Source organism: Tachyglossus aculeatus, chromosome X1, assembly GCF_015852505.1.
Source record: "Tachyglossus aculeatus isolate mTacAcu1 chromosome X1, mTacAcu1.pri, whole genome shotgun sequence".
NCBI lineage: Eukaryota > Metazoa > Chordata > Mammalia > Monotremata > Tachyglossidae > Tachyglossus > Tachyglossus aculeatus.
In genome coordinates, this window is record NC_052101.1 from 14,617,688 (window position 1) to 14,642,199 (window position 24,512).

At 41.8% G+C, this 24,512-nt stretch overlaps 1 non-coding gene across 1 annotated transcript; it reads right to left on the bottom strand.

Moving 5' to 3' along the window:
- Positions 1-21,115: 21,115 nt before the first annotated feature.
- On the bottom strand, positions 21,116-21,253 carry LOC119920159. The gene has a single exon (XR_005447923.1). It is a non-coding gene; the product is annotated as a small nucleolar RNA SNORA7 (small nucleolar RNA).
- Between the last annotated feature and the right edge of the window lie 3,259 nt (positions 21,254-24,512).

Sequence of the window (24,512 nt, forward strand, 5' to 3'; positions counted from 1 at the left end):
TGCTCTGCACACAGTAAGTGCTCAATAAATACTATTGATTGGTTGAGTTAACAGAATATGAGGCCTAGAACAAATATCAAGGCCATTATGCTATACATTACTGATTTTCAATTGTACCAAAAATTTACATACATATCTTTGTGCAAGATTCAAATTTATCCTGGTTCAAAAGAATAGTCCGTTCAGGGCAAGAAACAACAGTTTGCGAAGCATTCATTCATTCATTCATTCATTCAATTGTAGTTATTGAAAGCTTACTGTATGCAGAGCACTGTACTAAGCACTTGGAAAGTACAATTCAGCAATAAAGAGAGACAATCACTTCCCACACTGGGCTTACAGTCTAGAAGGGGGGAGACAGACATCAAAACAAGTAAACAGGCATCAATATAAATAAATAGAATTGTAGATATATGCCCATTAAAACAAGTAAACAGGCATCAATATTAATAAATAGAATAATAGATATGGACATATATACCTAAGTGATGTGGGGAAGGGTGGGGGGTAGAGCAAAGGGAGTGAGTCAGAGTGATGAGGAGGGCAGGGGGAGCTGAGGAAAAGGAGGTCTTAGTCTGGGAAGGCCTCTTCGAGGAGGTGAGCTTTCAGTAGGACTTTGAAGGAGAGAAGTGAAACAAATTCTGAAATTTACATGTTCTATAAGGGACAAAGATATTTCAACCAAATGAAAGGCAGAAGGGAGCAGGGTGGGAATGGTTCTAGTGATTTTGACAGAGTATAGTAAAAACTGGGAAAATTTGGTCAGTTGAGAACCTGTAATAAGGCTTTCTTTCCTGTGAGATTTCACCCATGGGCATGGCTCCTCTTTGGGAAAGGAGGTTACTGGATGCCAATCTAATCTGGGAATGTCTTTCGCTCTCATTGCTTAGGATTAGTAAGGATCTGCCATTGAGATTTTTGGTGTCCAGCAGCAGCTACTAAGTGGTAAGAGGAGAAACCCTTGAGGAATCCTCAGTAGGATAGCTCCAAATGTAAACCTGATTTCTGACCCTGGGAGAGCAGTAGGAATCACTGAAGCATCTGCAGCAGCCTTTTATTGTCTGGTCTTGCACATACCAGTGGCCAAGATCTCTGACGTCCACTGAGATTGTCCAAGATTTGGAAGGGAAAAGAACCAGGCTTGGGAGTGGGGTAAAACCCAAGTACAATGTCAATTCTCCCCACTAGATTGTAAGCTCCATAAGGGCAGGGGTTATGCCTACTACCTCTACTGTGTTGTACCTTCCCAAGCACTTAGTACAGTGTTCTGCACACAGTAAGCAATCAATAAATAACACTGAAAGGTGAGAAGGGCCAATACCAGTAGGGCCAATGTCTAAGTTGTGACATTTGAACACATAGTCTCTTGATGAATCCTTGAATGCAGTGTGCTATGCTGGCCTCCCCTCTCCTGATCGCACCTGGAGAGATTCCAGTAATCTACCAGTTTTGACTGTGGGAGGGAGAGTCAAGCCAAGGCATACCCATTCCAATGGCCAGTGAATGGAAGGCAATTTGCTACAAGTCAAAACTCACCTGTGCTGGGCAGCAGCAGCATGGGAGAGAGTCGATCGAGGACGGAGACCCAAGTTTACTGTGCAAAAAGAGGCAATGGTAAAACACTTTTGTATTTTTACCAAGAAAACTCTATGGATCCACTACCAGAATGATGGGGACATTCTGGGAGAGATGTGTCCATGGAGTCGCTATGGGTCTGAGACGGCTCAAAAGCATGAGACGAGACAATGCTGGTCTAGTTGGGACAATTAATTCCCAGTTTCCAACTCAAATGCAACATTAGCTTGGGCTTTTTTTTAACAGTATCCTTTTCAGTAGTGATTTCCTGGATTCTGTACTGCCAATCTAGGGGATAGGGAGGCCAGATACTTTATCTCTCTTTTAAAGATGAAGAAACTGAGGTGCAGCCTGTTTTAAGGGGCTTTTTCAAGGATGGTCGCGTAGTTACACACTATTTCCCTGCCTCCTGACTCAGAGACTCATGCTCTTTCCATTAGGCCGCACAACCTCCTTATGTTCTTTATTAACCCCCACAGAGAAGTTATTTCAGCTCAAATTGAATTACGATCATTTACAATCTACCTAAATAAATATCCTGCCTTAGAAGGAATTCAGTATAACCAAAGACATATAAAATGAATGAACTGACAAATGAAAGTGATTTATTGACATTAACAAATATAATGACACCGTGTCAATTATAGCAAAGGTGCAAGATATTTTTGTAGCATCCAAACTGTCTGAAACATATGGCTGAAATGATAAGCAGTGTATCATAATATATGCCTACATTCCATCTTTGGGAAAAACTGATTTAGAAGATGGCACAAAATGACTCGTATGACTACAAAAAGAAGCAGCCATTAAGCAGTAATGAGAAAGTAATCTCAACACACAAACTTCACATGGAAATGGGGTTGAAGTTGTAAATGACTGCTCTCTCTTGAAATGCATATTCCACTTAATGGGAAGAAATACCACGGTGAAATGATTTCTCAAGGAGGTTTTTTCTCCCTCTTGTTCAGTAGACATCAAATTTCAAATTGATACTGGAAAAGGTTTTAGCACACAGGTCAATCTTATCTTTAATTAGAAAACAGCACAACATATTTTTGGATGAGTTTGTAGGAAAAATCATTCCCTGGTGTTTATTATTGGGAAGAAGGTTTACAGTCATGCACAAACAAATATCCCTTTTATACGGTTGCCATCTGATTTTCCGAACCAAAAATGTGTGCTACCAAAACATAACAAAGTAACAGGGAATTGTATTTCTATGAACATTAGTTTCGTTTTCCTATAAATGTGAAATAAACATATCAAAAGTACACTTTAATAGAAGAACTATGATGTCTCACTTCGAAGTTTCCAATAAAAAGAGAACTTGTACTTGTTGTGAAATGAGACCAGTACTGTGAGTGAAGTAGCCGGTTCCCATAGAATGCCTTCCCTTCCCTTATGTTCTTTATTAACCCCCACAGAGAAGTTATTTCAGCTCAAATTGAATTACGATCATTTACAATCTACCTAAATGATCTCCTTGGGGGAGTTTACGGCAACGTGCTGAATTTCCTTTCCTCTTGAACCCAGACTATTGCGGTGACTCCATTCGGAAATCATTTCCTCCAACCCCAGATAAACTCCACTCTTCAGCACCTCCAACTCCAATGACCCATCTCAGTGATTCTAAAATTTCCAACCAAGTAATCAATTTAATTTTTTCTTTCACTGTGCTGATGCTTTTCCCACTTACCATGCCTTCATTACTTTATAATCTGCATATTGGTTCACCGATCATCTCAACACCTCAGTTCAAGACAGCAACCTCTCTCTTCGCTGCCAACGCCACACTGGTCCGAGTCCTGTCATTGTCTCCAAGTCAATCGATCAATCAATCAATCAATGGCATTTATTGAGTGCTTACTGTGTGCAGAGCACAGTACTAAGCACTTGGGAGAGTAAAATACCACAGAATTAGCAGACACGTTTCCTTCCCGTAACAAGCTTACAACAAATGGTCTGCATTACTTGAAGTTTACTATGTCTTAGTTTACTAAGTATGTACTAAGTACATAGTTTACTATGTCTTTAAAGTGTCTTTAAAATTTTTCACCCTTCTCCCACATCATGTTCATCCATAATTGTTATTATTATTATTATGATTATTACAGTATTTGTTAAGCACCCACCATGTGCTGGGCACTGTTCTAAGCATTGGGGTAGATACAAGATAATCAGTTGAACTAGACTGTGAGCCCGCTATTGGGTAAGGACCGTCTCTATTTGTTGCCAACTTGTACTTCTCAAGCGCTTAGTACAGTGCTCTGCACACAGTGAGCACTCAATAAATACGATTGAATGAACGAACACGGTCTTTGTCCCACATGGGGCTCACAGTCTCAATTCCCCTTTTACAGATGAGGGAACCGAGGCCCAGTGACGTTAAGTGATTTGCCCACGGTCACACAGCTGACAAGTGGTGGAGCCGGGATTAGAACCCATGACCTCTGACTCTCAGGCCTGTGCTCTATCCACTAGACCATGCTGCTTCTCATGTACTGTTGCTAGGGTATACTGCTTTCATCCATTCTCTTCAGTTGTCTTGCCCAGCAAAGTAGTGATACAATGAACGGTGGTTTGCTGCCACAATAACTGGGTTTCGGGAGTTTGCTGTTCCTGATTGTTCCATTCATGTTGGAGGTGGCTCAGAGGTGATGTTAATGAACCCGGCTCAGAAATTATTTAAAATAAAATTGAATTTTGGTCATTTATAATCTGCCTAAATGAATATCCTGCCTAAGATGGCATTCAATATAATAATAATAACGATGATGGCATTATTATGAGCAGCATGGCTCAGTGGAAAGAGCCTGGGCTTTGGAGTCAGAGGTCATGGGTTCGAATGCCGGCTCTGCCAATTGTCAGCTGTGTGACTTTGGGCAAGTCACTTCACTTCTCTGGGCCTCAGTTACCTCATCTGTAAAATGGGGATTAAGACTGTGAGCTCCACGTGGGACAACCTGGTCACCTTGTAACCTCCCAAGTGCTTAGAACAGTGCTTTGCACATAGTAAGCACTTAATAAATGCCATCATCATTATTATTATTATTATTATTTGTGAGCCCACTGTTGGGCAGGGACTGTCTCTATATGTTGCCAACTTGTACTTCCCAAGTGCTTAGTACAGTGATCTGCACACAGTAAGCGCTCAATAAATATGATTGATTGATTGATTGATTTGTTAATTTCTTACCATGTGCAAAGCGCTGTTCTAAGCACTGGGGAGGATACAAGGTGATCAGATTGTCCCACATGCGGCTCACAGTCTTCATGCCCATTTTACAGATGAGGTAACTGAGGCCCAGAGAAGTTAAGTGACTTGCCCAAAGTCACACAGCTGACAATTGGCAGAGCCGGGATTTGAACCCATGACCTCTGACTCCCAAGCCCGGGCTCTTTCCATTGAACCATGCTGCTTCTCTATATAACCAAAGATTTATATGGAATGAATAAACTGAAAAATGAAGCTGATTTACTGGTATTAACAAATTAATGACATTGTGTCAATTATAGCCAAGGTACCAGATACTTTTCAACATCTGAAATGTCTGACACATATGGCTCAAATGATAAGCAATGTTTCACAATATATGTCTTCAGGAAAAAGCAATTTGGAAGATGGCACAAAATGACTTGTGTTACTATGAAAAGAAGCAGCTATTAAACAATAATGAGAAAGTAATCTCAGTACACAAAATCCACATGGAAATGGGGTTGAAATTGTAAATTACTGCTCCCTCCTGAAATGTATATTCCACCTAATGGGAAAGAATATCAGGATAAAATAATTACTTGAGGCGTTTCTTTCTCCCGCTTGTTCAGTAAACATCAGATTTCAAATTGATGTTGGCAAAAATTTTAACAAACTCGTTCATCTTATCATTAATTAGAAAACAGCACAACATATTTTTGGATGGTTTTGTAGGGAAAATCATTCTATGGTATTTATTATTGGGAAGAAGCTTTGTAGTCATGCAGAAACAAGTATCACTTTTAGAACAATTATTCCAGGTGCTCACAAATTTTATGGTCGTCATCCCATTTTCTTAATAATAATAATAATAATAATAATAATGTTGGTATTTGTTAAGCGCTTACTATGTGCAAAGCACTGTTCTAAGCGCTGGGGTAGATACAAGTTGATCAGGTTGTCCCACGTGGGACTCACAGTCTTCAGCCCCATTATGCAGATGAGGGAACTGAGGCCCAGAGAAGTGAAGTGACTTGCCCAAAGTCACACAGCTGACAATTGGAAGAGCCGAGATTTGAACCCATGACCTCTGACTCCAAAGCCCGGGCTCTTTCCACTGAGCCACGCTGCTTCTTCTTAACCAAAAATAAGTGTTACCAAAGCATAACCAAATAACAGAGCATTGTATTTCTATTTATATTAGTTTTGTTTTCCTATAACTGTGGAATAAACATAACAGAAATACAAGTTTAATAGAAAAACTATAATCTCTCACTTCAAAGTTTCCAATAAAAACAGAACTTGTGCTTGTTGTGAAATGAGCCCGGTACTTGTGGATGATGTGGCTGGTTTAAAGCACTCTGGGATGTCCTAGAATACTGTCCCTTGGGAGAGTTTGTGACAGCAAGGTGAATTTCTCTTCCTCTTGACCCAGATCATTATGGTGACTCCATTCTGACATCCTTCCCTCCACCCCAGAAGGCCAACATGTTAACTCCACCCTTCCCCCTGCCCTCATTTCTAACCAGCCATCCCAGTGTTCGTTAAAGCTTCCAACCAATTAATCAATTTTATTTACTGTGCAAAGCACTGAACTAAACACTTAGAGAAGCAGCGTGGCTCAGTGGAAAAGAGCCCGGGCTTTGGAGTCAGAGGTCATGGGTTTGAATCCCAGCTCCGCCACATGTCTGCTGTGTGACCTTAGGCAAGTCACTTCACTTCTCTGAGCCTCAGTTACCTCATCTGGAAAATGGGGATAAGACTGTGAGCCCTACATGGGACGACTTAATCACCTTGTATCCCTCCCAGCGCTTAGAACAGTGCTCTGCACATAGTAAGCGCTTAACAAATGCCATTATTATTTTTATTATTATGTTCATTCATTCAGCTCCCAGTCATACCCCTCCCCTCACTTCTTTCTAACCCTGCTCTTTATTTCTCCATTCTCAGGGACCCCCCAAGTCAATCAATCATATTTACTGAACACTTACTGTGTGCAGAGCACCGTACTAAGCACTCAAGAGAATACAATGTAACAGAGTTGGTTGACACATTCCCTGACTAAAGTGAGCTTAAAGTCCAGAGGGAAAAGCCTACATCACCCAGCGTTCCCAGGTGATCCCTCATCCAAGTCCTAACCTGGCCCGACCCTGCTTAGCTTCCAAGACTGAGACGAGATCGGGAGTGTTTGAGGTTGTATGGCTGTAGTGTGGCCCACTTTTAACCCACTCTGTTCATCTTTGCACATAGTACATAGTAAGCCCTTAATAAATTCCATCACTGTTATTATTATCTTCCTTTCCTCCTCAACCTCTCCACAGATTGCAGTTTCCCTGCATCTGAGAAAATTGAGGGGAGTATAAGGTAGAGAAAATGGAGGGAACTTCCTCTTCCCTTGGGTACCATTTGAGTTCTGCACCATGGAGAGCCACACAGTAGCACATTGGAAATTTTCCAGGTCCTGAGTCAATCCTAGACCCGATGTTACATTTCCCAGGAGCCTCGGAGCATTCACTCTTTCAGGTTCTTCACTTGAGAACAGGGTGGTCCATGTGTTTAGAGCAAAGAACCTACCAAATAACCCTCTTTTTTTTTTCAATCGTATTTACTGGGCACTTACTGTGTGCAGAGCACTGTACTAAGCACTTGGGAAGTACAAGTTGGCAACATATAGAGACAGTCCCTACCCAGCAGTGGGCTCACAGTCTAAAAGACCCTCTTCACTCTGACAGGGAAGGGGAAGGTACCTGAGACCACACTTTCAATGCTAACTCAACCAACCACACTGCCCTGGAGTGGTGATGGTGATGATGATGATGACGACGACAATGATTGTGGTTTTTGTCCAACACTGTTCTAAGAGCTGGTGTAGATAATACTGGACAGAGGTTCTTCACTTGAGAACAGAGTGGGTCTTGGTGGGGGGCGGGGGGAGGAAGGGAGTTGGACGGAAATGCATTGGGTTTGGGCAGCTGGAACATGGTGTCCCCCTAAAACGGTCTGTGGGCCAAGGCAGAGTCGCAATTGTATCATGGTCCAATTGGCTTCCTGGTAAATCTGTCACTGGGCTCTGGGAATGAATTTCTGAATCTCAGTCTACCAGTCATCAGCTGAGAAGGCTCCATCGAGAAAGTCTCTGCCACAGCAATATGCCAAGAGAGATGAGCCCGGAGACCCTTCCCCTTTCCTGCCATTTTCTAAACAAGGAAAACACTTTCCAAATGGCTTCAGTAGGTTAAGTGATCAGCAAGCCTTGAAATAGAAGCAAATGAAACTCATCAAGGTAAGAGCGTTTGTTATTAGTCTAGTGGACAAAGCATTATATATAAAGTGTCTCTAATTATGTAGTCTCCCTGGCCGCGAGGAGCACACAATCTAAAAATAAACTGGGAAAAGGACAGCTTGTCCCCAACTTAAAAGCCTTACTGAAGGCACATCTTCTCCAAGAGGCCTTCCCAAGTCCTCACTTCCTCTTTTCCCACTCCTTTCTACATCACCCTGATTTGCTCCCTTTATTCACCCTACCCTCAGCCCGGCAGCACTTATGATGTTCATATCCATAATTTATTTTTTACATTATGGCTGTCTCCCCCACTAGACTGTGAGCTTGTTGTGGGCAGGTAATGTGTCTACCAACTCAGTTGTATTGCACTCTCCCAAGCGCTTAGGACAGTACTTTGCACACAGTAAACAATAAATATGATTGATTGATTGATTGGCACAAAAGGAAATATGAAAAAAATCAAATTAAAAGACAAGGTCAGTGATTAGTACAATTAGGCCTATTATCTCACTGTGGGCAGGGAAAGCATTTATTGTTTTATTGTACTCTCCCAAGTGCTTACTACAATGCTCTGCACACAGTAAGAGCTCGGTAAATAATAATAATAATGGCATTTATTAAGCACTTACTATGTGCAAAGCACTGTTCTAAGTGCTGGTGAGGTTACAAGGTGATCAGGTTGTCCCTCGAGGGGCTCACAGTCTTAATCCCCATTTTACAGATGAGGTCACTGAGGCACAGAGAAGTTAAGTGACTTGCCCAAAATCACACAGCTGACAGTTGGCAGAGCCGGGGTTCGAACCCATGACCTTTGACTCTGATATGACTGAAGGGCAAAAAACAAAATAGAAGATAAAGACAATGATGAACACAGTAAGAGCAACAGAGTACTATCACATGGGGTGCAGAGTTTCAGGCTTCTCTCAGAGTCCACCTTTTTCGATAGGCACAGCCTGAGCCAAGTTCTTAGTAAAGTGCTCTGTGCAGAATAAGTGTTTAATAAATATGATTGCTTGATTAATTGATAGCCACAGTCTTCCAGTGAAGACCGGAATAGTGTGGGGACAGTGAAATGCACCGATCTATATGCTTATGGCAGAGATCTTCATCCTACCTCATGTATGCTCAGGGAAGCAGCATGGCCTAGTGGAAAGAACACATGCCTGCTTTGTGACCTTGTGTGAGTCACTGAACTTCCCCATGCCTCAGTTCCCTCATCTGCAAAATGGGGATTCAATGCCTCTTCTTCCTCCTACTTAGAATATGAGCCCCATGTGAAGCCTGATTATCTTGTAGCTACCCCAGTGCTTAGTATAGTGATTGGCACAAAGTCAACACTTAACAAATACCACAGTTATCATTATTATCATTACTACTCCTCGCAGTGCCACTTGTTTGCCAATATCAAACACTTGGGGCTTTTCATTCTATCTAAGCAACTCATATTGCTCAACGCAAAAGCTAAGACTAGAATGTAAAATGTTTGGGTTTGGTGGTCGAACACAGCAAGCCCAGAGACATTGCCATGGCCCTCCACCAGATATAAGAGAGATGCTCTTTTCCCTACCGAATGCAGCAAGGGAATAGGTCATGTCTCTGGTACTACTGGGAGGCAGATGAGTTGGAAGGTAATGATGATGGCGGCCAATCTGGAAATCAAAATATTCTCTAAAGGGTCTGATTTTAGTTCGTCTGATGCTGAGATTCCTTTTACGCTGATGTCAATGCCGCAGCCATCAATCAGTCAATCAGTCGATGGTAGTTATTGCAGAGCACTGTACTAAGCATTTGGGAAAATACAATACAACAGAGTGGGCAGACAGGTTGCTTGCCCATATTGAGCTTCAGTCTAGAGGATCAACTGCACCACAGTCCACATAAAGGCCACTGATCTCCACCAAGATCTTAGAGTGATAGAAAAGACAGATGCCACAGGAATGATCTTAGTTGTACTTCCTACTTCCTATCTTTTGGAGAGTAAAAATGACAGCATCTCCACAAAACACCAACCAAAAACAGATAAAAGTGGCAAAAGCACCACAGATTACGTGCCCACCATTGAGCCTTTTGGATCCTAAAGTTAAGAGGTCATGTTTTGTAAAATAGTACTTATAGTCATCTGGCAACAATAACTAAAACATATAAATTAGAAGCCACTGATGGTTTGCTGTTGTATCCATGGAAACAGATGCCGGATCAGCCAAAGTGCTTTATAATGATTATGATTAATCATCCTTGAAATAACTGTTATTTATTGGCATATAACTGATGAAACTATGTTGGAAAGGGTATATTCTTAAGAATCTCAGATTTTCAGTTGGTAGATCTTGCACTTTAGTTTCAAAATAGCAAAAACCTTTCTAAATATTTTTTCAATAAATGTCAATCAAATGCAAGATGAAAAAACAAAATCACGATTTTTAAGAACAGTCAATAATAGCATTGCACCAACTCCAACACCAAAGACCATATGTTCAACAAATGTACTTCCTTATTTGGTATCCATTTGGTTCCCAGAAGCGATCCCACGTTTCCAGATGGGAAAGCTTTATTGCGTGATAGGCTTCTAAATCCATCCTGTGTATGTAAACTAGTCTTAATCTGTATCTCATAGAATCATGGAGCTGGAAATGTGTTTATATTCACCCCAGTTCTTTCTCCTCCCTCCAGGGAATTTCACCTACACTATTTCCGCTCATTAAGAGGGACCCCATGGTTTGCTGAGAGACCATTGCAGCAGACAGACCAGCCTGAGTAGCAGCATTTATGAGAGAGGTTGCTCTCTTTGAAGCAAAGGCTTTGGAAAGTCTAGAATACCAAGAAGCAGGACTTAGTCTCAATTTCTTTGTCTAGTACTCATGAGGGATCCCACAGAGACACTCCCACTCTCACCTATTTCCTCATATTGTAACTAGCATGCATTGTATAGTGGCTAACATCGACAGTGGGTGCAATCTGTGGTCACCGAAGTGATTATCTCCGTGAGATTCCTCAGTATCATGTTTTGTATGCATCGTAGAGCAGAGCAATTACATTAGCTGTACAAGAATTATGGTCAACAGAACTGAGTTGACCATAGGGTAATGAAATGCTGTCGTGATTGTCATGTGCCTCGCATGGATTGAAATGGTTATTATCTGGAAAAATTGAGAGGATAGGGTGAAGGGAAAAAACCGATACATGCTTGAATTTTGCAGGTGAATAAAACTCACTGTTTTGAGTCTCCCTTCTCTCCCCTGGCCACAGGCAAGGTGACAGTACTCTATTTGTAAAACTCTACATAGTTTAGTGTTTTATGCAAATATTACTTTGCGCTGAACTCTCCTTCAGCACCTAATCTGAGGTTTCATGTTCAGTACTGATGGTGGCTTCCAGCAACTCTTCCATTTTGCATGTGAGCCTAAAGGTTCATAGCCTATCCGCTTCCTAGCTTCCCCTCCCACCCCTCCACACCACCACCACCACCACTAGCTACTACAGGGGACATCCCTATGCAATAAAATTTCCCAGGTATCCAAATCTGTTTGCTTTAATGGAATCAAAACCTACTTCCCTCACTTTCATTTCCCATGCCCTAGAATCCCTTACACTTGGATTCATACCTTTGGACACTTGATATTCACCCCATCTTCAGTTCCATAGTAATAATAATAATAATAATTATAATAATAATAATGGTACTTGTTAAGTGCTTACTAGGTGCCAAGCACTGTTCTAAGCTCTGGGGTAGGTACAGGGTAACCAGGTTGTCCCACGTGGGGCTCATACTTTTAATCCCCATTTTACAGATGATGTAACTGAGACCCAGTGAAGTTAAGTGACTTGCCCAAGGTCACACAACAGAGAAGTGGTGGAGCCAGGATTAGAACCCACATCCTCTGACTCCCAAGCCCGGGCTCTTTCCACTAAGCCATGCTGCTTCTCTACTTATGTACACAGCCATAAATTATTTATTTGTACTATTCTCTGTCTCCTCTAGACTGTAAACTCATTGTGGGCAGGGAATATGTCTACCAACTGTGCTGTATTGTATTCTCCCCTGCCACCCTAGACTGTAAGCCCGTTGTGAGCAGGAAATGTGTCTTTTTATTGTTGCATTGAACTCTCCCAAGCGCTTAGTACAGAGCTCTGCACACAGTAAGCGCTCAATAAATATGATTGAATGACTGAATGAAAGCACTTAGTAGAGTGTTCTGCACTCAGTAAGCCTTCAATAAATACCATTGTTTGGGTGGTGGATTTACTGAAAACTACTTAGCCCCCAGACTTTCACTATTTCTTTTTTGCTTGGGGATCATAATCAATTATTTGCATAATAAAAAATAAAAGATTGTTCTATGTAAAAAGACAGCAGAGCTCGACAGACAGGCTGTGTAGACATGATCTTCTGTAGAGAGCAGCTGTTGCCTTGGGTGGAACCCAAGTTTTAACTCAGAATGGGCCATGTATACATACCTTGAGCAAAACATATCTCTAAGCCAATTATCGAGTAAACTTGGGAATCAATCAATTATCACTGCTGTAACCAATATGGATGATTCAGACAAAAGCAGATTGTTGGATTGGATCATCCACCACAGTGGAAAGAAACTTTAGAACCAGAATCAAAACAAACACAACCTCCTCACGCTGAGAAGCAGCGTGGCTCAGTGGAAAAAGCATGGGCTTTGGAGTCAGAGTTCATGGGTTCAAATCCCACTCCACCAACTGTCTGCTGTGTGAATTTGGGCAAGTCACTTCACTTCTCCGGGCCTCAGTTACCTCATCTGTAAAATGGGGATTAAGACTGTGAGCACCCTGTGGGACAACCTGATCACCTTGTAACCTCCCAAGCGCTTAGAAAAGTGCTTTGCACATAGTAAGCGCTTAATAAATGCCATTATTATTAGTAGTAGTAGTATGTGTGGTATTTAGGGTTAAGTTAAACATGCCAATGCAGCTTAAATATTTGTAGCCCAAGAGGTATGCTAATAGGGAGTAAAGAATCTTTACAGACTAAGAGACTCATGAATAGGAATTTTCTGCTCCCTCTCTGTGGTTGTTAACTCTCAAATATATACATCGTCGGTAGTTACCAGGGTCTGGTGCAATAAAAGGGAGCCAAAACCTCCAGGTGATGTTAGACTGAGCCTTTGTTGTGTATAGTCACCCAGTTAATGCGATCCCATTCCTGACTTGGTGCCATGCATAAATAATATTCCTGAAGAGCCAGAACCACATTCTCTGAACAGCCATGGAATTGCTTTAAACAATACCCTGATTGTAAGACTCATGGAGGTTTGAGGTTTGGTTCCAGGCAGCTGCTATTGTTTCCAAATTATGTCGTCTCTAAAGCACAATAGGACGACCATTGCTCCTACCTAGGCTGTGTGGGGAGTAGAACTGTGCAGCAAGATGGATATTGCCCCTGAGACCATCCCAAAAAAGAACACACAATAGATTTGACAGGGAGGTTGAGACAAGGATCGGGAATTCTTGAATGTCATGGGAAAAGAGGTAAAGCATAGGGTAAGGTGGAGGGGGAGAAGTATGACTTCTCTCACTGAATTTGGTGGAAGAAGCCATGTTCTGAGCTTCCATAGAAGAGACATCAATCAGCACAGAGACTGTGTTGTTGCCAGGAATTCTCAGCCCTAAATCTCGGCCAAAAGATCCCCCAGTCAGTCGATGGATCGTATTTATCGAGCGCTCATTCCCAGAGTCACTTTAGGAGCATCCAGACTACAGTTAGCCTCCACTAGATCCTAAAGCCCTGAAGTTTGCCCATTCTTCTAATGCAGGGCTGGGAGCATCCTGATAAGTACTTATTTACTATCTACTATTCTACTTATTTTGTTAATGATGTGCATATAGCTTTAATTCTATTTGTTCTGACGATTTTGACACCTGCCTACATGTTTTTGTTTTGTTGCCTGCCTCCCCCTTCTAGACTGTGAGCCTGTTAGGTAGGGACCGTCTCTATGTGTTGTCAGTTTGTACTGCCCAAGCACTTAGTACAGTGCTCTGCACACAGTAAGTGCTCAATAAATGCAACTGAATGAATGAATGAATAAGTGCTCCCCAGGTTCCTTCACCCCTATTGCTGCCACCACCCAACAGCTGAAATCCAGGAATACTCAAAGTTGTATGGCTGACTGGGGACTAGCCAACCACCCCCTTTCCATAGACAGAGCATCATCATCAATCATATTTATTGAGCGCTTACTCTGTGCAGAGCACTGTACTAAGTGCTTGGGAAGTACAAGTTGGCAACGTATAGAGACAGTCCCTACCCAACAGTGAGCTCACAGTCTAAAAGGCTCACAGTCTAAAAGTTAGTCTAAAATAAGTCTAAAAGCATTCCCAACAACTCCCACAGCTCCTAGGTCCACAAATTTCCCCGATCCCAGAAGGTTCCAGAGCTTCTCCCCCACCCCCCACAGTTGGTAGACATCAAGATCGGAGATCTCAACCATGTATGATGACTTCTTAACAGGGTAACGATAAAAACAAAACCAGTTCAAGTTTCATTTCTCTGGATCTAATAACTCTGTCCCTTGTTCCATCTGTACTTCCCTGTAGATATTCCAGAGCTCATACTCCTCTGGTCCTTGCTCTCCTCTCAGACTCCCCAGGTTCCAATCCCACCCTCTCTGAATCATTTCACTGCTGGCTGGCATCCTTTCTCCCATTCACTGGACCCCAAATTTGCAGGGTATCCAAAGCCTAATCCAGGATTCTCTCGATATGTCCCTGTGCTCTGTGTCTGGCCAGGGTCCATGACACAAGTTACCCCCCTATCCTACTCTCCCACGCACAGCATGCTATCTCCCACTTTTAAGATGACCAAGGGTCTTCTTCTGCTACTACTTGTCCCCTCTACTTCCTTCCCAATCCTTCTCTCAGTTTGGCTTGGCTTCCATGGCCTGGCAGATAGACCACAGGCCTGGGAGTTAGAAGGACCTGGATTCTAATCCTGGCTCTGCCACTTGTCTGCTGTGTGATCTTGGGCAAGTGACTTCACTTTGCTGGGCCTCAAATTACCTTATTTGTAAAATGGGGATTAAGACTGTGAGCCTCGTGTGGGACAAGGACTGTGTCCAAATCAATTTGCTTGTACCTAACTCAGGACTTAGAGGACTTAGTCTTTTAGACTGTGAGCCCACTGTTGGATAGGGACTGTCTCTATATGTTGCCAATTTGTACTTCCCAAGCACTTAGTACAGTGCTCTGCACATAGTAAGCGCTCAATAAATACGATTGATCATGATGATGACTTAGTACAGTGGCTGGCACAGAGTAAATGCTTAACAAATACCACATATATTATTATTATTATTATTGTCTTTACACTTCCCTTGGGGAGAGGCACCACAGAGTGCCCTTCCTGGCTTTCTCTTCCCTCTCTTAAGTGTGGGGACCAGTGGAACTGGTCACTGCAGATCACTTGAAAAGATTTCTTTTGTATTCATTAAATATATTCACCAAGATACCCCCACAACCCTACCCTGGTAGCGTGGAAATAGAAAATTTAGCTTCAGTTTCTCTGCTGCAGAGATTCGATTCAAGAGTCTGTGTCTAACTTCAGAGGAGAAAGAAAATGAGATGATGAGCAATACCACACTGGGCTCCTGATAGCTTTTCACCCACAGCACTTGTTTTCTTATCTTCCAGAATTTTTTTCCTCATGAAAGCCTCTCTCCCAATTTCCACACACCTAGTTAGTCTGTTACAGTTGTCTTCCTCCTCTCTGCAGCTATTCCATATTGCTGGAGTCAGTACTTGATGTTGTGTTTAAAATGTTTGCCCTCCCATTCCTGTTCGCATGTGTCACACTTCAATTACTGATCCATAAGCTGCCTGGGTTTCCTAGTATCAATCACTATCCTCACATTCTCCACTAGTGAAGCTGTGTTCTTATGAACATTGCCTCAGTGCTAGAGAATTATTTGCTTCCCATCACTATATTATTGGTCACTCTCTCTTGCCATTTGATGAGGAACAAAGCCCTTGGGTGATACCAATGAAATGCCTCAAGAAACTAGATAGGCCTATCTTTAAATCATACTTTGTAGTCATATAGAAGGCTGGGCACCTCCACAGCTTTGTAAACTCCTTCAGTTCAGCATAGAGCATGGTATTTTTCTTTTAAATGGCATTTGTTAAGCGCTTACTATGTGCCAGTCACTTTTTTAAGTACTGGGATAGATACAACATCATCATCATCATCATCAGTCATATTTATTGAGCGCTTACTATGTGCAGAGCACTGTACTAAGCGCTTGGGAAGTACAAATTGGCAACATATAGAGACAGTCCCTACCCAACAGTGGGCTCACAGTCTAAAAGGGGAAGACAGAGAACAAAACCAAACATACTAACAAAATAAAATAAATAGAATAGATATGTGATGCCAATTTGTACTTCCCAAGCGCTTAGTACAGTGCTCTGCACATAGTAAGCGCTCAATAAATACGATTGATTGATTGATTGATATGTACAAGTAAAATAGAGTAATAAATATGTACAAACATATATACATATGTACAGGTATATATATATATTGTATATATATAATACATATATATATGTATATATATATATATATACAAGGTAATCAGGTTGGACACAGTCCTCATGGGGCTCACAGTCTTAAACCCCACTCTATGGATGAGGTAACTGAGGCACTGAGAAATTAAGTGACTTGCCCAAGTTCACACTGCAGTTAAGTAACAGAGCTGGGATTAAAACCCAGGTTCCTCTGATTCTCAGACCTGTGCTCTATCATGCTGCTTCTCTATTTGTGGATGCTAGCAACTGCCTATCAATCTTTAAAGGACATGCTGGTTTTCTACCTTTATTTGCCTGTGCATCAATCTCACAAGAAACCTTTCCTAAGTCCCAGCATCCCAAAAGATATCAACACAAAAACCACTCTTTGCACTTATTTATTTATACACATTGACCTCACTTTGCAATCCTCCATTGCAGTGGAGAGAGCAAGGTGAAGCTCTTTGAGAAGGCATCTGAATCGTGTAATTCCAGTCTCTACATCCCTATCATTGGTCTTCTGGGACAAGATGCAAGGCAATATGGCCATAAAATTGATTCTTCAAAATCGAGTTCCTGAAAACACAATGACACATCAGAGAATGATGGGCCCAAAATGCCTATCTAACACATCCAGGAAATGATCACCACCTGAGGTCATACACATTAGCAGTGCTTTCACTTTGGACTTAGGTGGTCTGCTAGGACTAGGTGAATGAGCAAGTGGGAATGCTAGGAACTGGCTGAGCAAGTGGGAATGCTAGGAACTGGCTGAATATGTAAGACTTTACTTGTACTTCCTGCCTCATAGAGATGTGGAGAGAGGACTCTGGAGCATGCTTTGAGCTCCTTAGAAATAGTAAAGGAAGAGACAGTTTGGTGCTAGGATATTCAAAGCCAATGCATAAATGGCCAAAGTTGTGCCATCTGTTGCCCCTGACATAATAATAGTAATAATAATAATAATAATAATAATAATAATAATAATAATAATAATAATAATAATAATAATGGCATCTTACTATCCAGCAAGTCCAGAGAAACAGCATGGCCTGGTGGGTAAAGCATGGACCTGGGCATCAGAAAGACCTTTGCTGTAATCCCAGCTCCACCACTTAATAATAATAGTAATAATGGTAATTGTTAAGTGCTTACTATGTGCCAAGCACTGTTCTAAGCACTGGGGGGATGCAAGGTGATCAGGTTGTCCCCGAGGGGCTCATAATTTAATCCCCATTTTACAGATGAGGGAACTGAGGCCCAGAGAAGTGAAGTGACTTGCCCAAAGGCACACAGCTGAGAATTGGCAGAGCCGGGATTTGAACCCACTGCCTCTGACTCCAAAGCCCGGGCTCTTTCCACTGGGCCATGCTGCTTCTCTTCACTTGTTTGCTCTGTGACCTTGGGCAAGTTACTTAACATAATAATAATAATAATAATGGCATTTATTAAGCACTTACTATGCGCAAAGCAACTTCTTGGAGCCTCAGTTTCCTCATCTACAAAAGAGGGATTAAGACTGTGAGCCTCACGTGGAACAGGGACTGTTTCCAACCTGATGAGCTTGTATTTACCCCAGATCTTAGAACAGTACCTGGCACATAGTAAGTGCTTAACACAAACCATTTTAAAAAACTTATTTAGTAGATATCTACTGAACGCCTTCTGGACTAAGTGCTTAGGAAAGTACAAGTACATAGGACACGTTTCTTTCCCAGAAGGAGTTTGTTCTAATGGGGAAGAAAGGTAAGCTCAGTTCATATACAAACTGCCTAACACATTACTGCTCTTACAATTACTTTGTGCTACTAGTAATTCTTGAACTAAAACAAATCTGAAACACATGGCCATCTAATAATAATCATTTCCACCCACTAATTCCAGTTTCAGTTGCTCTGGCATCAGTGTACAACAATACCTCAAAGCCTAATTTTTAAAAAAGGTTGGAATTCTTCACACATCCTACTGTGAAGGGACCCAGGAGATGCTTACTCTCTATTAATTAATGATGATGATGACAATGATGATGACAACTACACAAATGTTCTCACAGGGTTTTTAGGGAAAAATTGCAAATTTCATCTGAACACTACTCTACTCCCATCAAATAACATCACAGTGAAACAGCAGGTGTCATGGTGTGGCTGTAATTTCAATCTCTTGATTGAGTTTTATGCATAGAATAAAATCTTTGGCAAGAGCTATTGATAAAGGAACAGGATTTGGGGACTTGTCTGTACAGATAAAGCAATACGGAGGGTTGGGAAATAATCCAGTGAATTGGAGACAATCCACCCAAGCAATCTGGATCATTAAACCCACAATAAATCCATCTGTCTTAATTATCCAAATTGGCTCTAAGAATGGTTCCCATTCAAATAGATTCTCAAGCAATTTTTCTCTTTAGTTTTGCTGTGTTGGCCTTGATCACACCAGATAACAGCCCTGTTCTGTGACAGATAGAGAGCAACTAAGTGAATTTAGTAACTGAGATGGTAATTTCACTCAAAATGCTCTTTGCTTATGATATGTTTTTGCTTGAAATATGCTGATAATGAAGCCTGTGTTGGGGATCAGAATTATCTCACTAATTTCCCCAGCTCTTCATTTCCTTAATGTAGACCTGGTTTTACTGTAAAGTGGTCAGGAGAAATGTGCTATTTTCCCACACTGATTTTTCCAATGGAAGTGTCCACTCATATGTTACTCTAGTCTGAAGATTTGATGGTTCTTGCTAAAGTCCATGAAATAGTTGCTCTTCCTTTTTTATGCTCTTACTGTTTTCTGCCTTGGGTCTCTCTAGATTAATAATAATAATAATAATAATAATAATAATGGCATTTAAGCACTTAGTACAGTGCTCTGCACACAGTAAGCGCTCAATAAATACGATTGAATGAATGAATTAATTAATGAATTAAGTGCATTCTACATTCAAAGCACTGTTCTAAGCGCTGGGGAGGTTACAAGGTGATCAGGTTGTCCCACGGGTGTCTCACAGTCTTAATCCCCATTTTACAGATGAGGTAACTGAGGCCCAGAGAAGATAAGTGACTTGCCCAAAGTCACACAGCTGACAAGTTGCAGAGCCGGGATTTGACTCCAAAGCCTGTGCTCTTTCCACTGAGCCATGCTGCTTCTCTAATTCTCTAAGATTAGTAGAAGACATCTATACTTTTGTGCTCTTGCTGCTGCTATTGATCTTCAAGGGGTTTTTTTGTTTCATACAATTGTAAGAAAAAGCAAAAGACTCACTCAGCCCTTTCAAAACACCCTGAGTATCAAACTGAAAGATGACTAACAAATTAGGTGAGGCCACCACATTGTCTGCTGCTACTGAAGTCTCCGAGATATTCTTCTCTGAGAACACAGACTGCATTATTTGTCTATCAGCCATCTTGCACTATATTCTCTGAACTCAGGGGAACTAGACAAGGGGGTATGGATGATTCTGCACAAGCCATCACCACCACTGCAAAAAAAAACCAAACAACTTGAGTGCTGCTAGCGGTCTATGCCTTTCCCTTCTTAATCATTGGTCACCGAGTATGGCTCTCCCCAAATGGCCAGCGTTAGAAAAAGCATACATTTTCATAGGCATTTTCATTTCCTCAAAAATCTCCAGTGGCTAGCAATCAATCTGCGCATCAGGCAGAAACTCCTCACCCTGGGCTTCAGGGCTGTCCATCCCCTCGCCCCCTCCTACCTCACCTCCCTTCTCTCCTTCTACAGCCCAGCCCGCACCCTCCTCTCCTCTGCCACTAATCTCCTCACCGTACCTCGTTCTCGCCTGTCCCGCCATCGACCCCCGGCCCACGTCCTTCCCCGGGCCTGGAATGCCCTCCCTCTGCCCATCCACCAAGCTAGCTCTCTTCCTCCCTTCAAGGCCCTACTGAGAGCTCACCTCCTCCAGGAGGCCTTCCCAGACTGAGTCCCTTCCTTCCTCTCCCCCTCGTCCCCCTCTCCACCCCCTCATCTTCCCTCCTTCCCTGCCCCACAGCTCCCGTATATATGTATATATGTTTGTACGTATTTGTTACTCTATCTATTTATTTATTTATTTTACTTGTACATATCTATTTTATTCATTTTATTTTGTTAGTATGTTAGGTTTTGTTCTCTCTCTCCCCCTTTTAGACTGTGAGCCCACTGTTGGGTAGGGACTCTATATGTTGCCAACTTGTACTTCCCAAGCACTTAGTACAGTGCTCTGCACACAGTAAGCACTCAATAAATACAATTGATGATGATGATGATGATAGGCATAAAGTACATGTGTGCCAGATATTTTCAGGGTGACACTGTCTTGTGTTGCCTTATGTCGTCGAGTAGTTTCCAACCCATAGAGACACCACGGGCACATCTCTCCCAGAACGCCCTGCTCTCCATCTGCAATCATTCTGGTAGTGTATCCAGAGAGTTTTCTTGGTAAAAATAAGGAAGTGGTTTACCACTGCTGCCTTCCACGCGGTAAGCTCGAGTCTCCACCCTTGACTCTCTCCCATGCTGCTGCTGCCCAGCACGGGTGAGTTTTGACTTGTAGCAGATTGCCTTCCACTCGCTAGTCACTGCCCAAGCTAGGAATGGAATGGATAGGCCTCTGATTGACTCTCCCTCCCATAGCCAAGACAGGTAGAGTACTGGAAACTCTCCAGGTGGGACGCTGAGAGAGGATGGTGATACTAGCAACCACAGATACAATCTCACCAAAAACAGTATCATCCCGAACTAAAGGAAACTTGCATCTACATGGAACTCGGAGAAAGGAGCTATCATTTAATTCCCCTTCGTTCATTTTTGAGATGAGCGTGTGTATACTTTTTCAGTGGAGACTAATTAAAAATAGTTATTGAGTTTATTCCTGATTTTAGATAAACTGCTAAAGAGAATTCACAGTTGTGTTTCCTTAAAGTATCTATTTATTTTCCAAGGATCTTCCGGAGGACTATCTTCTAAGCACTTTAGTTATGCCAATGAAAGCCTCTTTTTTGCTATTTATATTTACCAGAATTTGAAAATTCAAGCTAAATTTAACCAGAAGGAAATAGCCTTTTTATCATAGACAAATCACCCACAACAATAGAACGTATGCCCGGTTATTATTTATGCATTCCCAGGAAAACATGCAACAAGGGCCTAGAAAATAAAAACCTTTGCAAACTTACGCCTGAAAAGGATTGGAAACAGTCCTAGATCATTATTTTATCATAGTTCTGGCACATAGTCAATAGGAAACTGTGTTACAGACATAAATCATAATTGGGCTTTCATCGATACCATGCCAACTCTGTGGTCGCCTGAATTACAGTACTCCTCTGTGCCAGGGTTCCTTGTCAGAACTCAGGCAAATCCTTTTTTGGATGAAATCAAGTAATATTAGTATTCTGTATGGAGACCAACCTAGAACTGCCAAAGCCAGTTCATCTCCAAAATTTGGCGAGAACTGATGCTTCAAAGAAAGGCACAAAAAGATGTCAACCGCCCAGATGTTCAGTAGTCTTTAGAAAAGGGTTGGGTGTAAGTTGTGATATAACTGGCTGATGTGGGTGTCATTCTGAGAAGTGTTATCCCTTCCAAAGAGGGATGAGCCAGGTTCACAGCCTTCCAGATCATCATTTCCAATTTAGTCAAAGAGGGCATGCTTAACTAGTTTGAAATTTCAAATGTTAATTTTTAAAAGCCAACAAAATATCATTAAATGGAACTATGCTCAAAGACCATCAATACATGTTTAATAATACAATACTGTAATTTCAGGTCATATTTTTAAAGTTGTTTAGGAATACATTTTTAATTGTTCCTGCAGTGCAGGAAAAAATATACATTTCAATCAATTAGTTAATTGAAAGTATCTATTGAGCACTTACTTTGTGTGGAGAGGAGTGGTGATCAAGTGGGAAAGTAGAATGCAGTTAACGGACATGTTTCCTGCCCTCAAGGACCTTAGGAACTAGTAGGGTAGACAGACATAAAACAAGATTATATGTAGGAGAAATAATTTAGTTTAAAGGTATTTGTATAAGTGCTGTGAAGGGGAGAAGGTGAGGAGAGTACCTAAGTGTCTAAGTGGTTTGCAGAGTGGAGGGAAGGAGGTATCTCATGTGCATAGAAACAGTGGAGGAGAAAATAAAGTGGGGTGATGAGAGATTAACTTCCTGGAAGAGATGTGATTTTCTCCAGATTCATTCATTCATTCAATCATATTTATTGAGCGCTTACTATGTGCAGAGCACTGTACTAAGCACTTGGGAAGTACAAGTTGGCAACATATAGAGACGATCCCTACCCAACAACAGGCTCACAGTCTAGAAGGGGGAGACCTTTAAAACCATTAGGCATTAAACTTCTTCTGGTGCCACAGTCTCGCATCCGAAAAACGCTTATTCCAAAGGCGGGTACTAGGAAGATTCAACGGTGGGATTTAAAAGGTTATCATATTTTTATTTATCATATTTATCATATTTATCATATTTATTCCCAGATCAGAAGAGCAAAGGCCTGGTCTGTCAGGTGAGGGATTCCCAGGCAGAAGGGAGGGTGTGAACAAGAGGTCAATAATGGGAGAGACAAGATCGAGTTATTGGTGATAGAATGGTGTAGTCTGAGGGTTGGAGTGTTTTTGGAGATCCACAAGGTTAGGCAGGATAGGAGAGTTGTTTGAGTGTCTTGGAGCCAATGGTGAGGAGTTTTTGTCTGATGAGGAGATGGATAGGCAACCACTGGAAGTTTCTGAGGGCTGAGGAAATGTGCAGAAAGTGGTATTTTAGATAAACAATCAGTTTTATTTATTGAGCACTTACTGTGTGCAAAGCACTGTACTAAGAGCTTGGGAAAGTACAATACAACAGTGAACAGATATATTCCCCACCCATCACGAGCTTAAAGTCTAGAGGGGTGGAGATAGACACTAATATGAATGATCCAGACAACAGAGTGAAGTATGGGCTTGAGTGTTTTTTGCACTGATGCTGGCTTGGGATATAACCTCCAACCCTTCACCCCCCTCCTATCTAAAAATAATTCTGTGCTCAAATAAAGGATGGAATGAGACAGAAAATAAAAAAGCCCTTCGTGATGACTGAGAAACAACATGGTCTAGTGGAAAGAGACCAAGCCTGGAAGACAGAGGACCTGGGTTCTAACCCCAGCTCCCCCATTTGTCTGCTGTGTGACCTTGGATAAATCACTTCACTTCTCTGTACCTCAGTTCTCTCATCTGCAAAATGGGGATGAAGACTGTGAGCCCTATGAGGAATGTGGACTGGGTCCAACCTGATTAACTTGTACCTGCCCCAGTGCTTAATACAGTGTCTGCACATAGTAAGCACTTAACAAATATCACTAAAAAAAGATGTTGACGTCATCTACATCTTCCTCCTTGGAACCTGAATCTGTATTTTGGGGAGTTGGTGGTAACTTCCATGGAAAACAAACAAATCAGGCCATTTCTATTCAGTTTCTGACACATAGTAGGTACTTTAAAAATACCATAAAAAAACAGATAAGTTTCCTCAGCATCTCCTTGTGGCTTCTGCTTAACAAGTACCTATGCACGCGCGCGCACACACACACACACACACACACACACAATAATGGTGGTATTTGTTAAGCGCTTACTATGTGCGAAGCACTGTTGTAAGCACTTGTGGGGGGATACAAGGTGATCAGGTTGTCCCACATGGGGATCACAGTCTTAATCTCCATTTTACAGATGAGGGAACTGAGGCACAGAGAAGTTAAGTGATTTGCCCAAGGTCACACAGCTGACAAGTGGTTGAGCCAGGATTCGAACCCATGACCTATGGACATACATCCACACACATGTTACACAGTCTCACTCTTCTTCTCCCACATTTACTCCAAATAAAGAGAAAACCTGCTGGCATTCTCCAAAAGCTGTACATACAGGTCCTTGATGAAGACCTCAAGGTA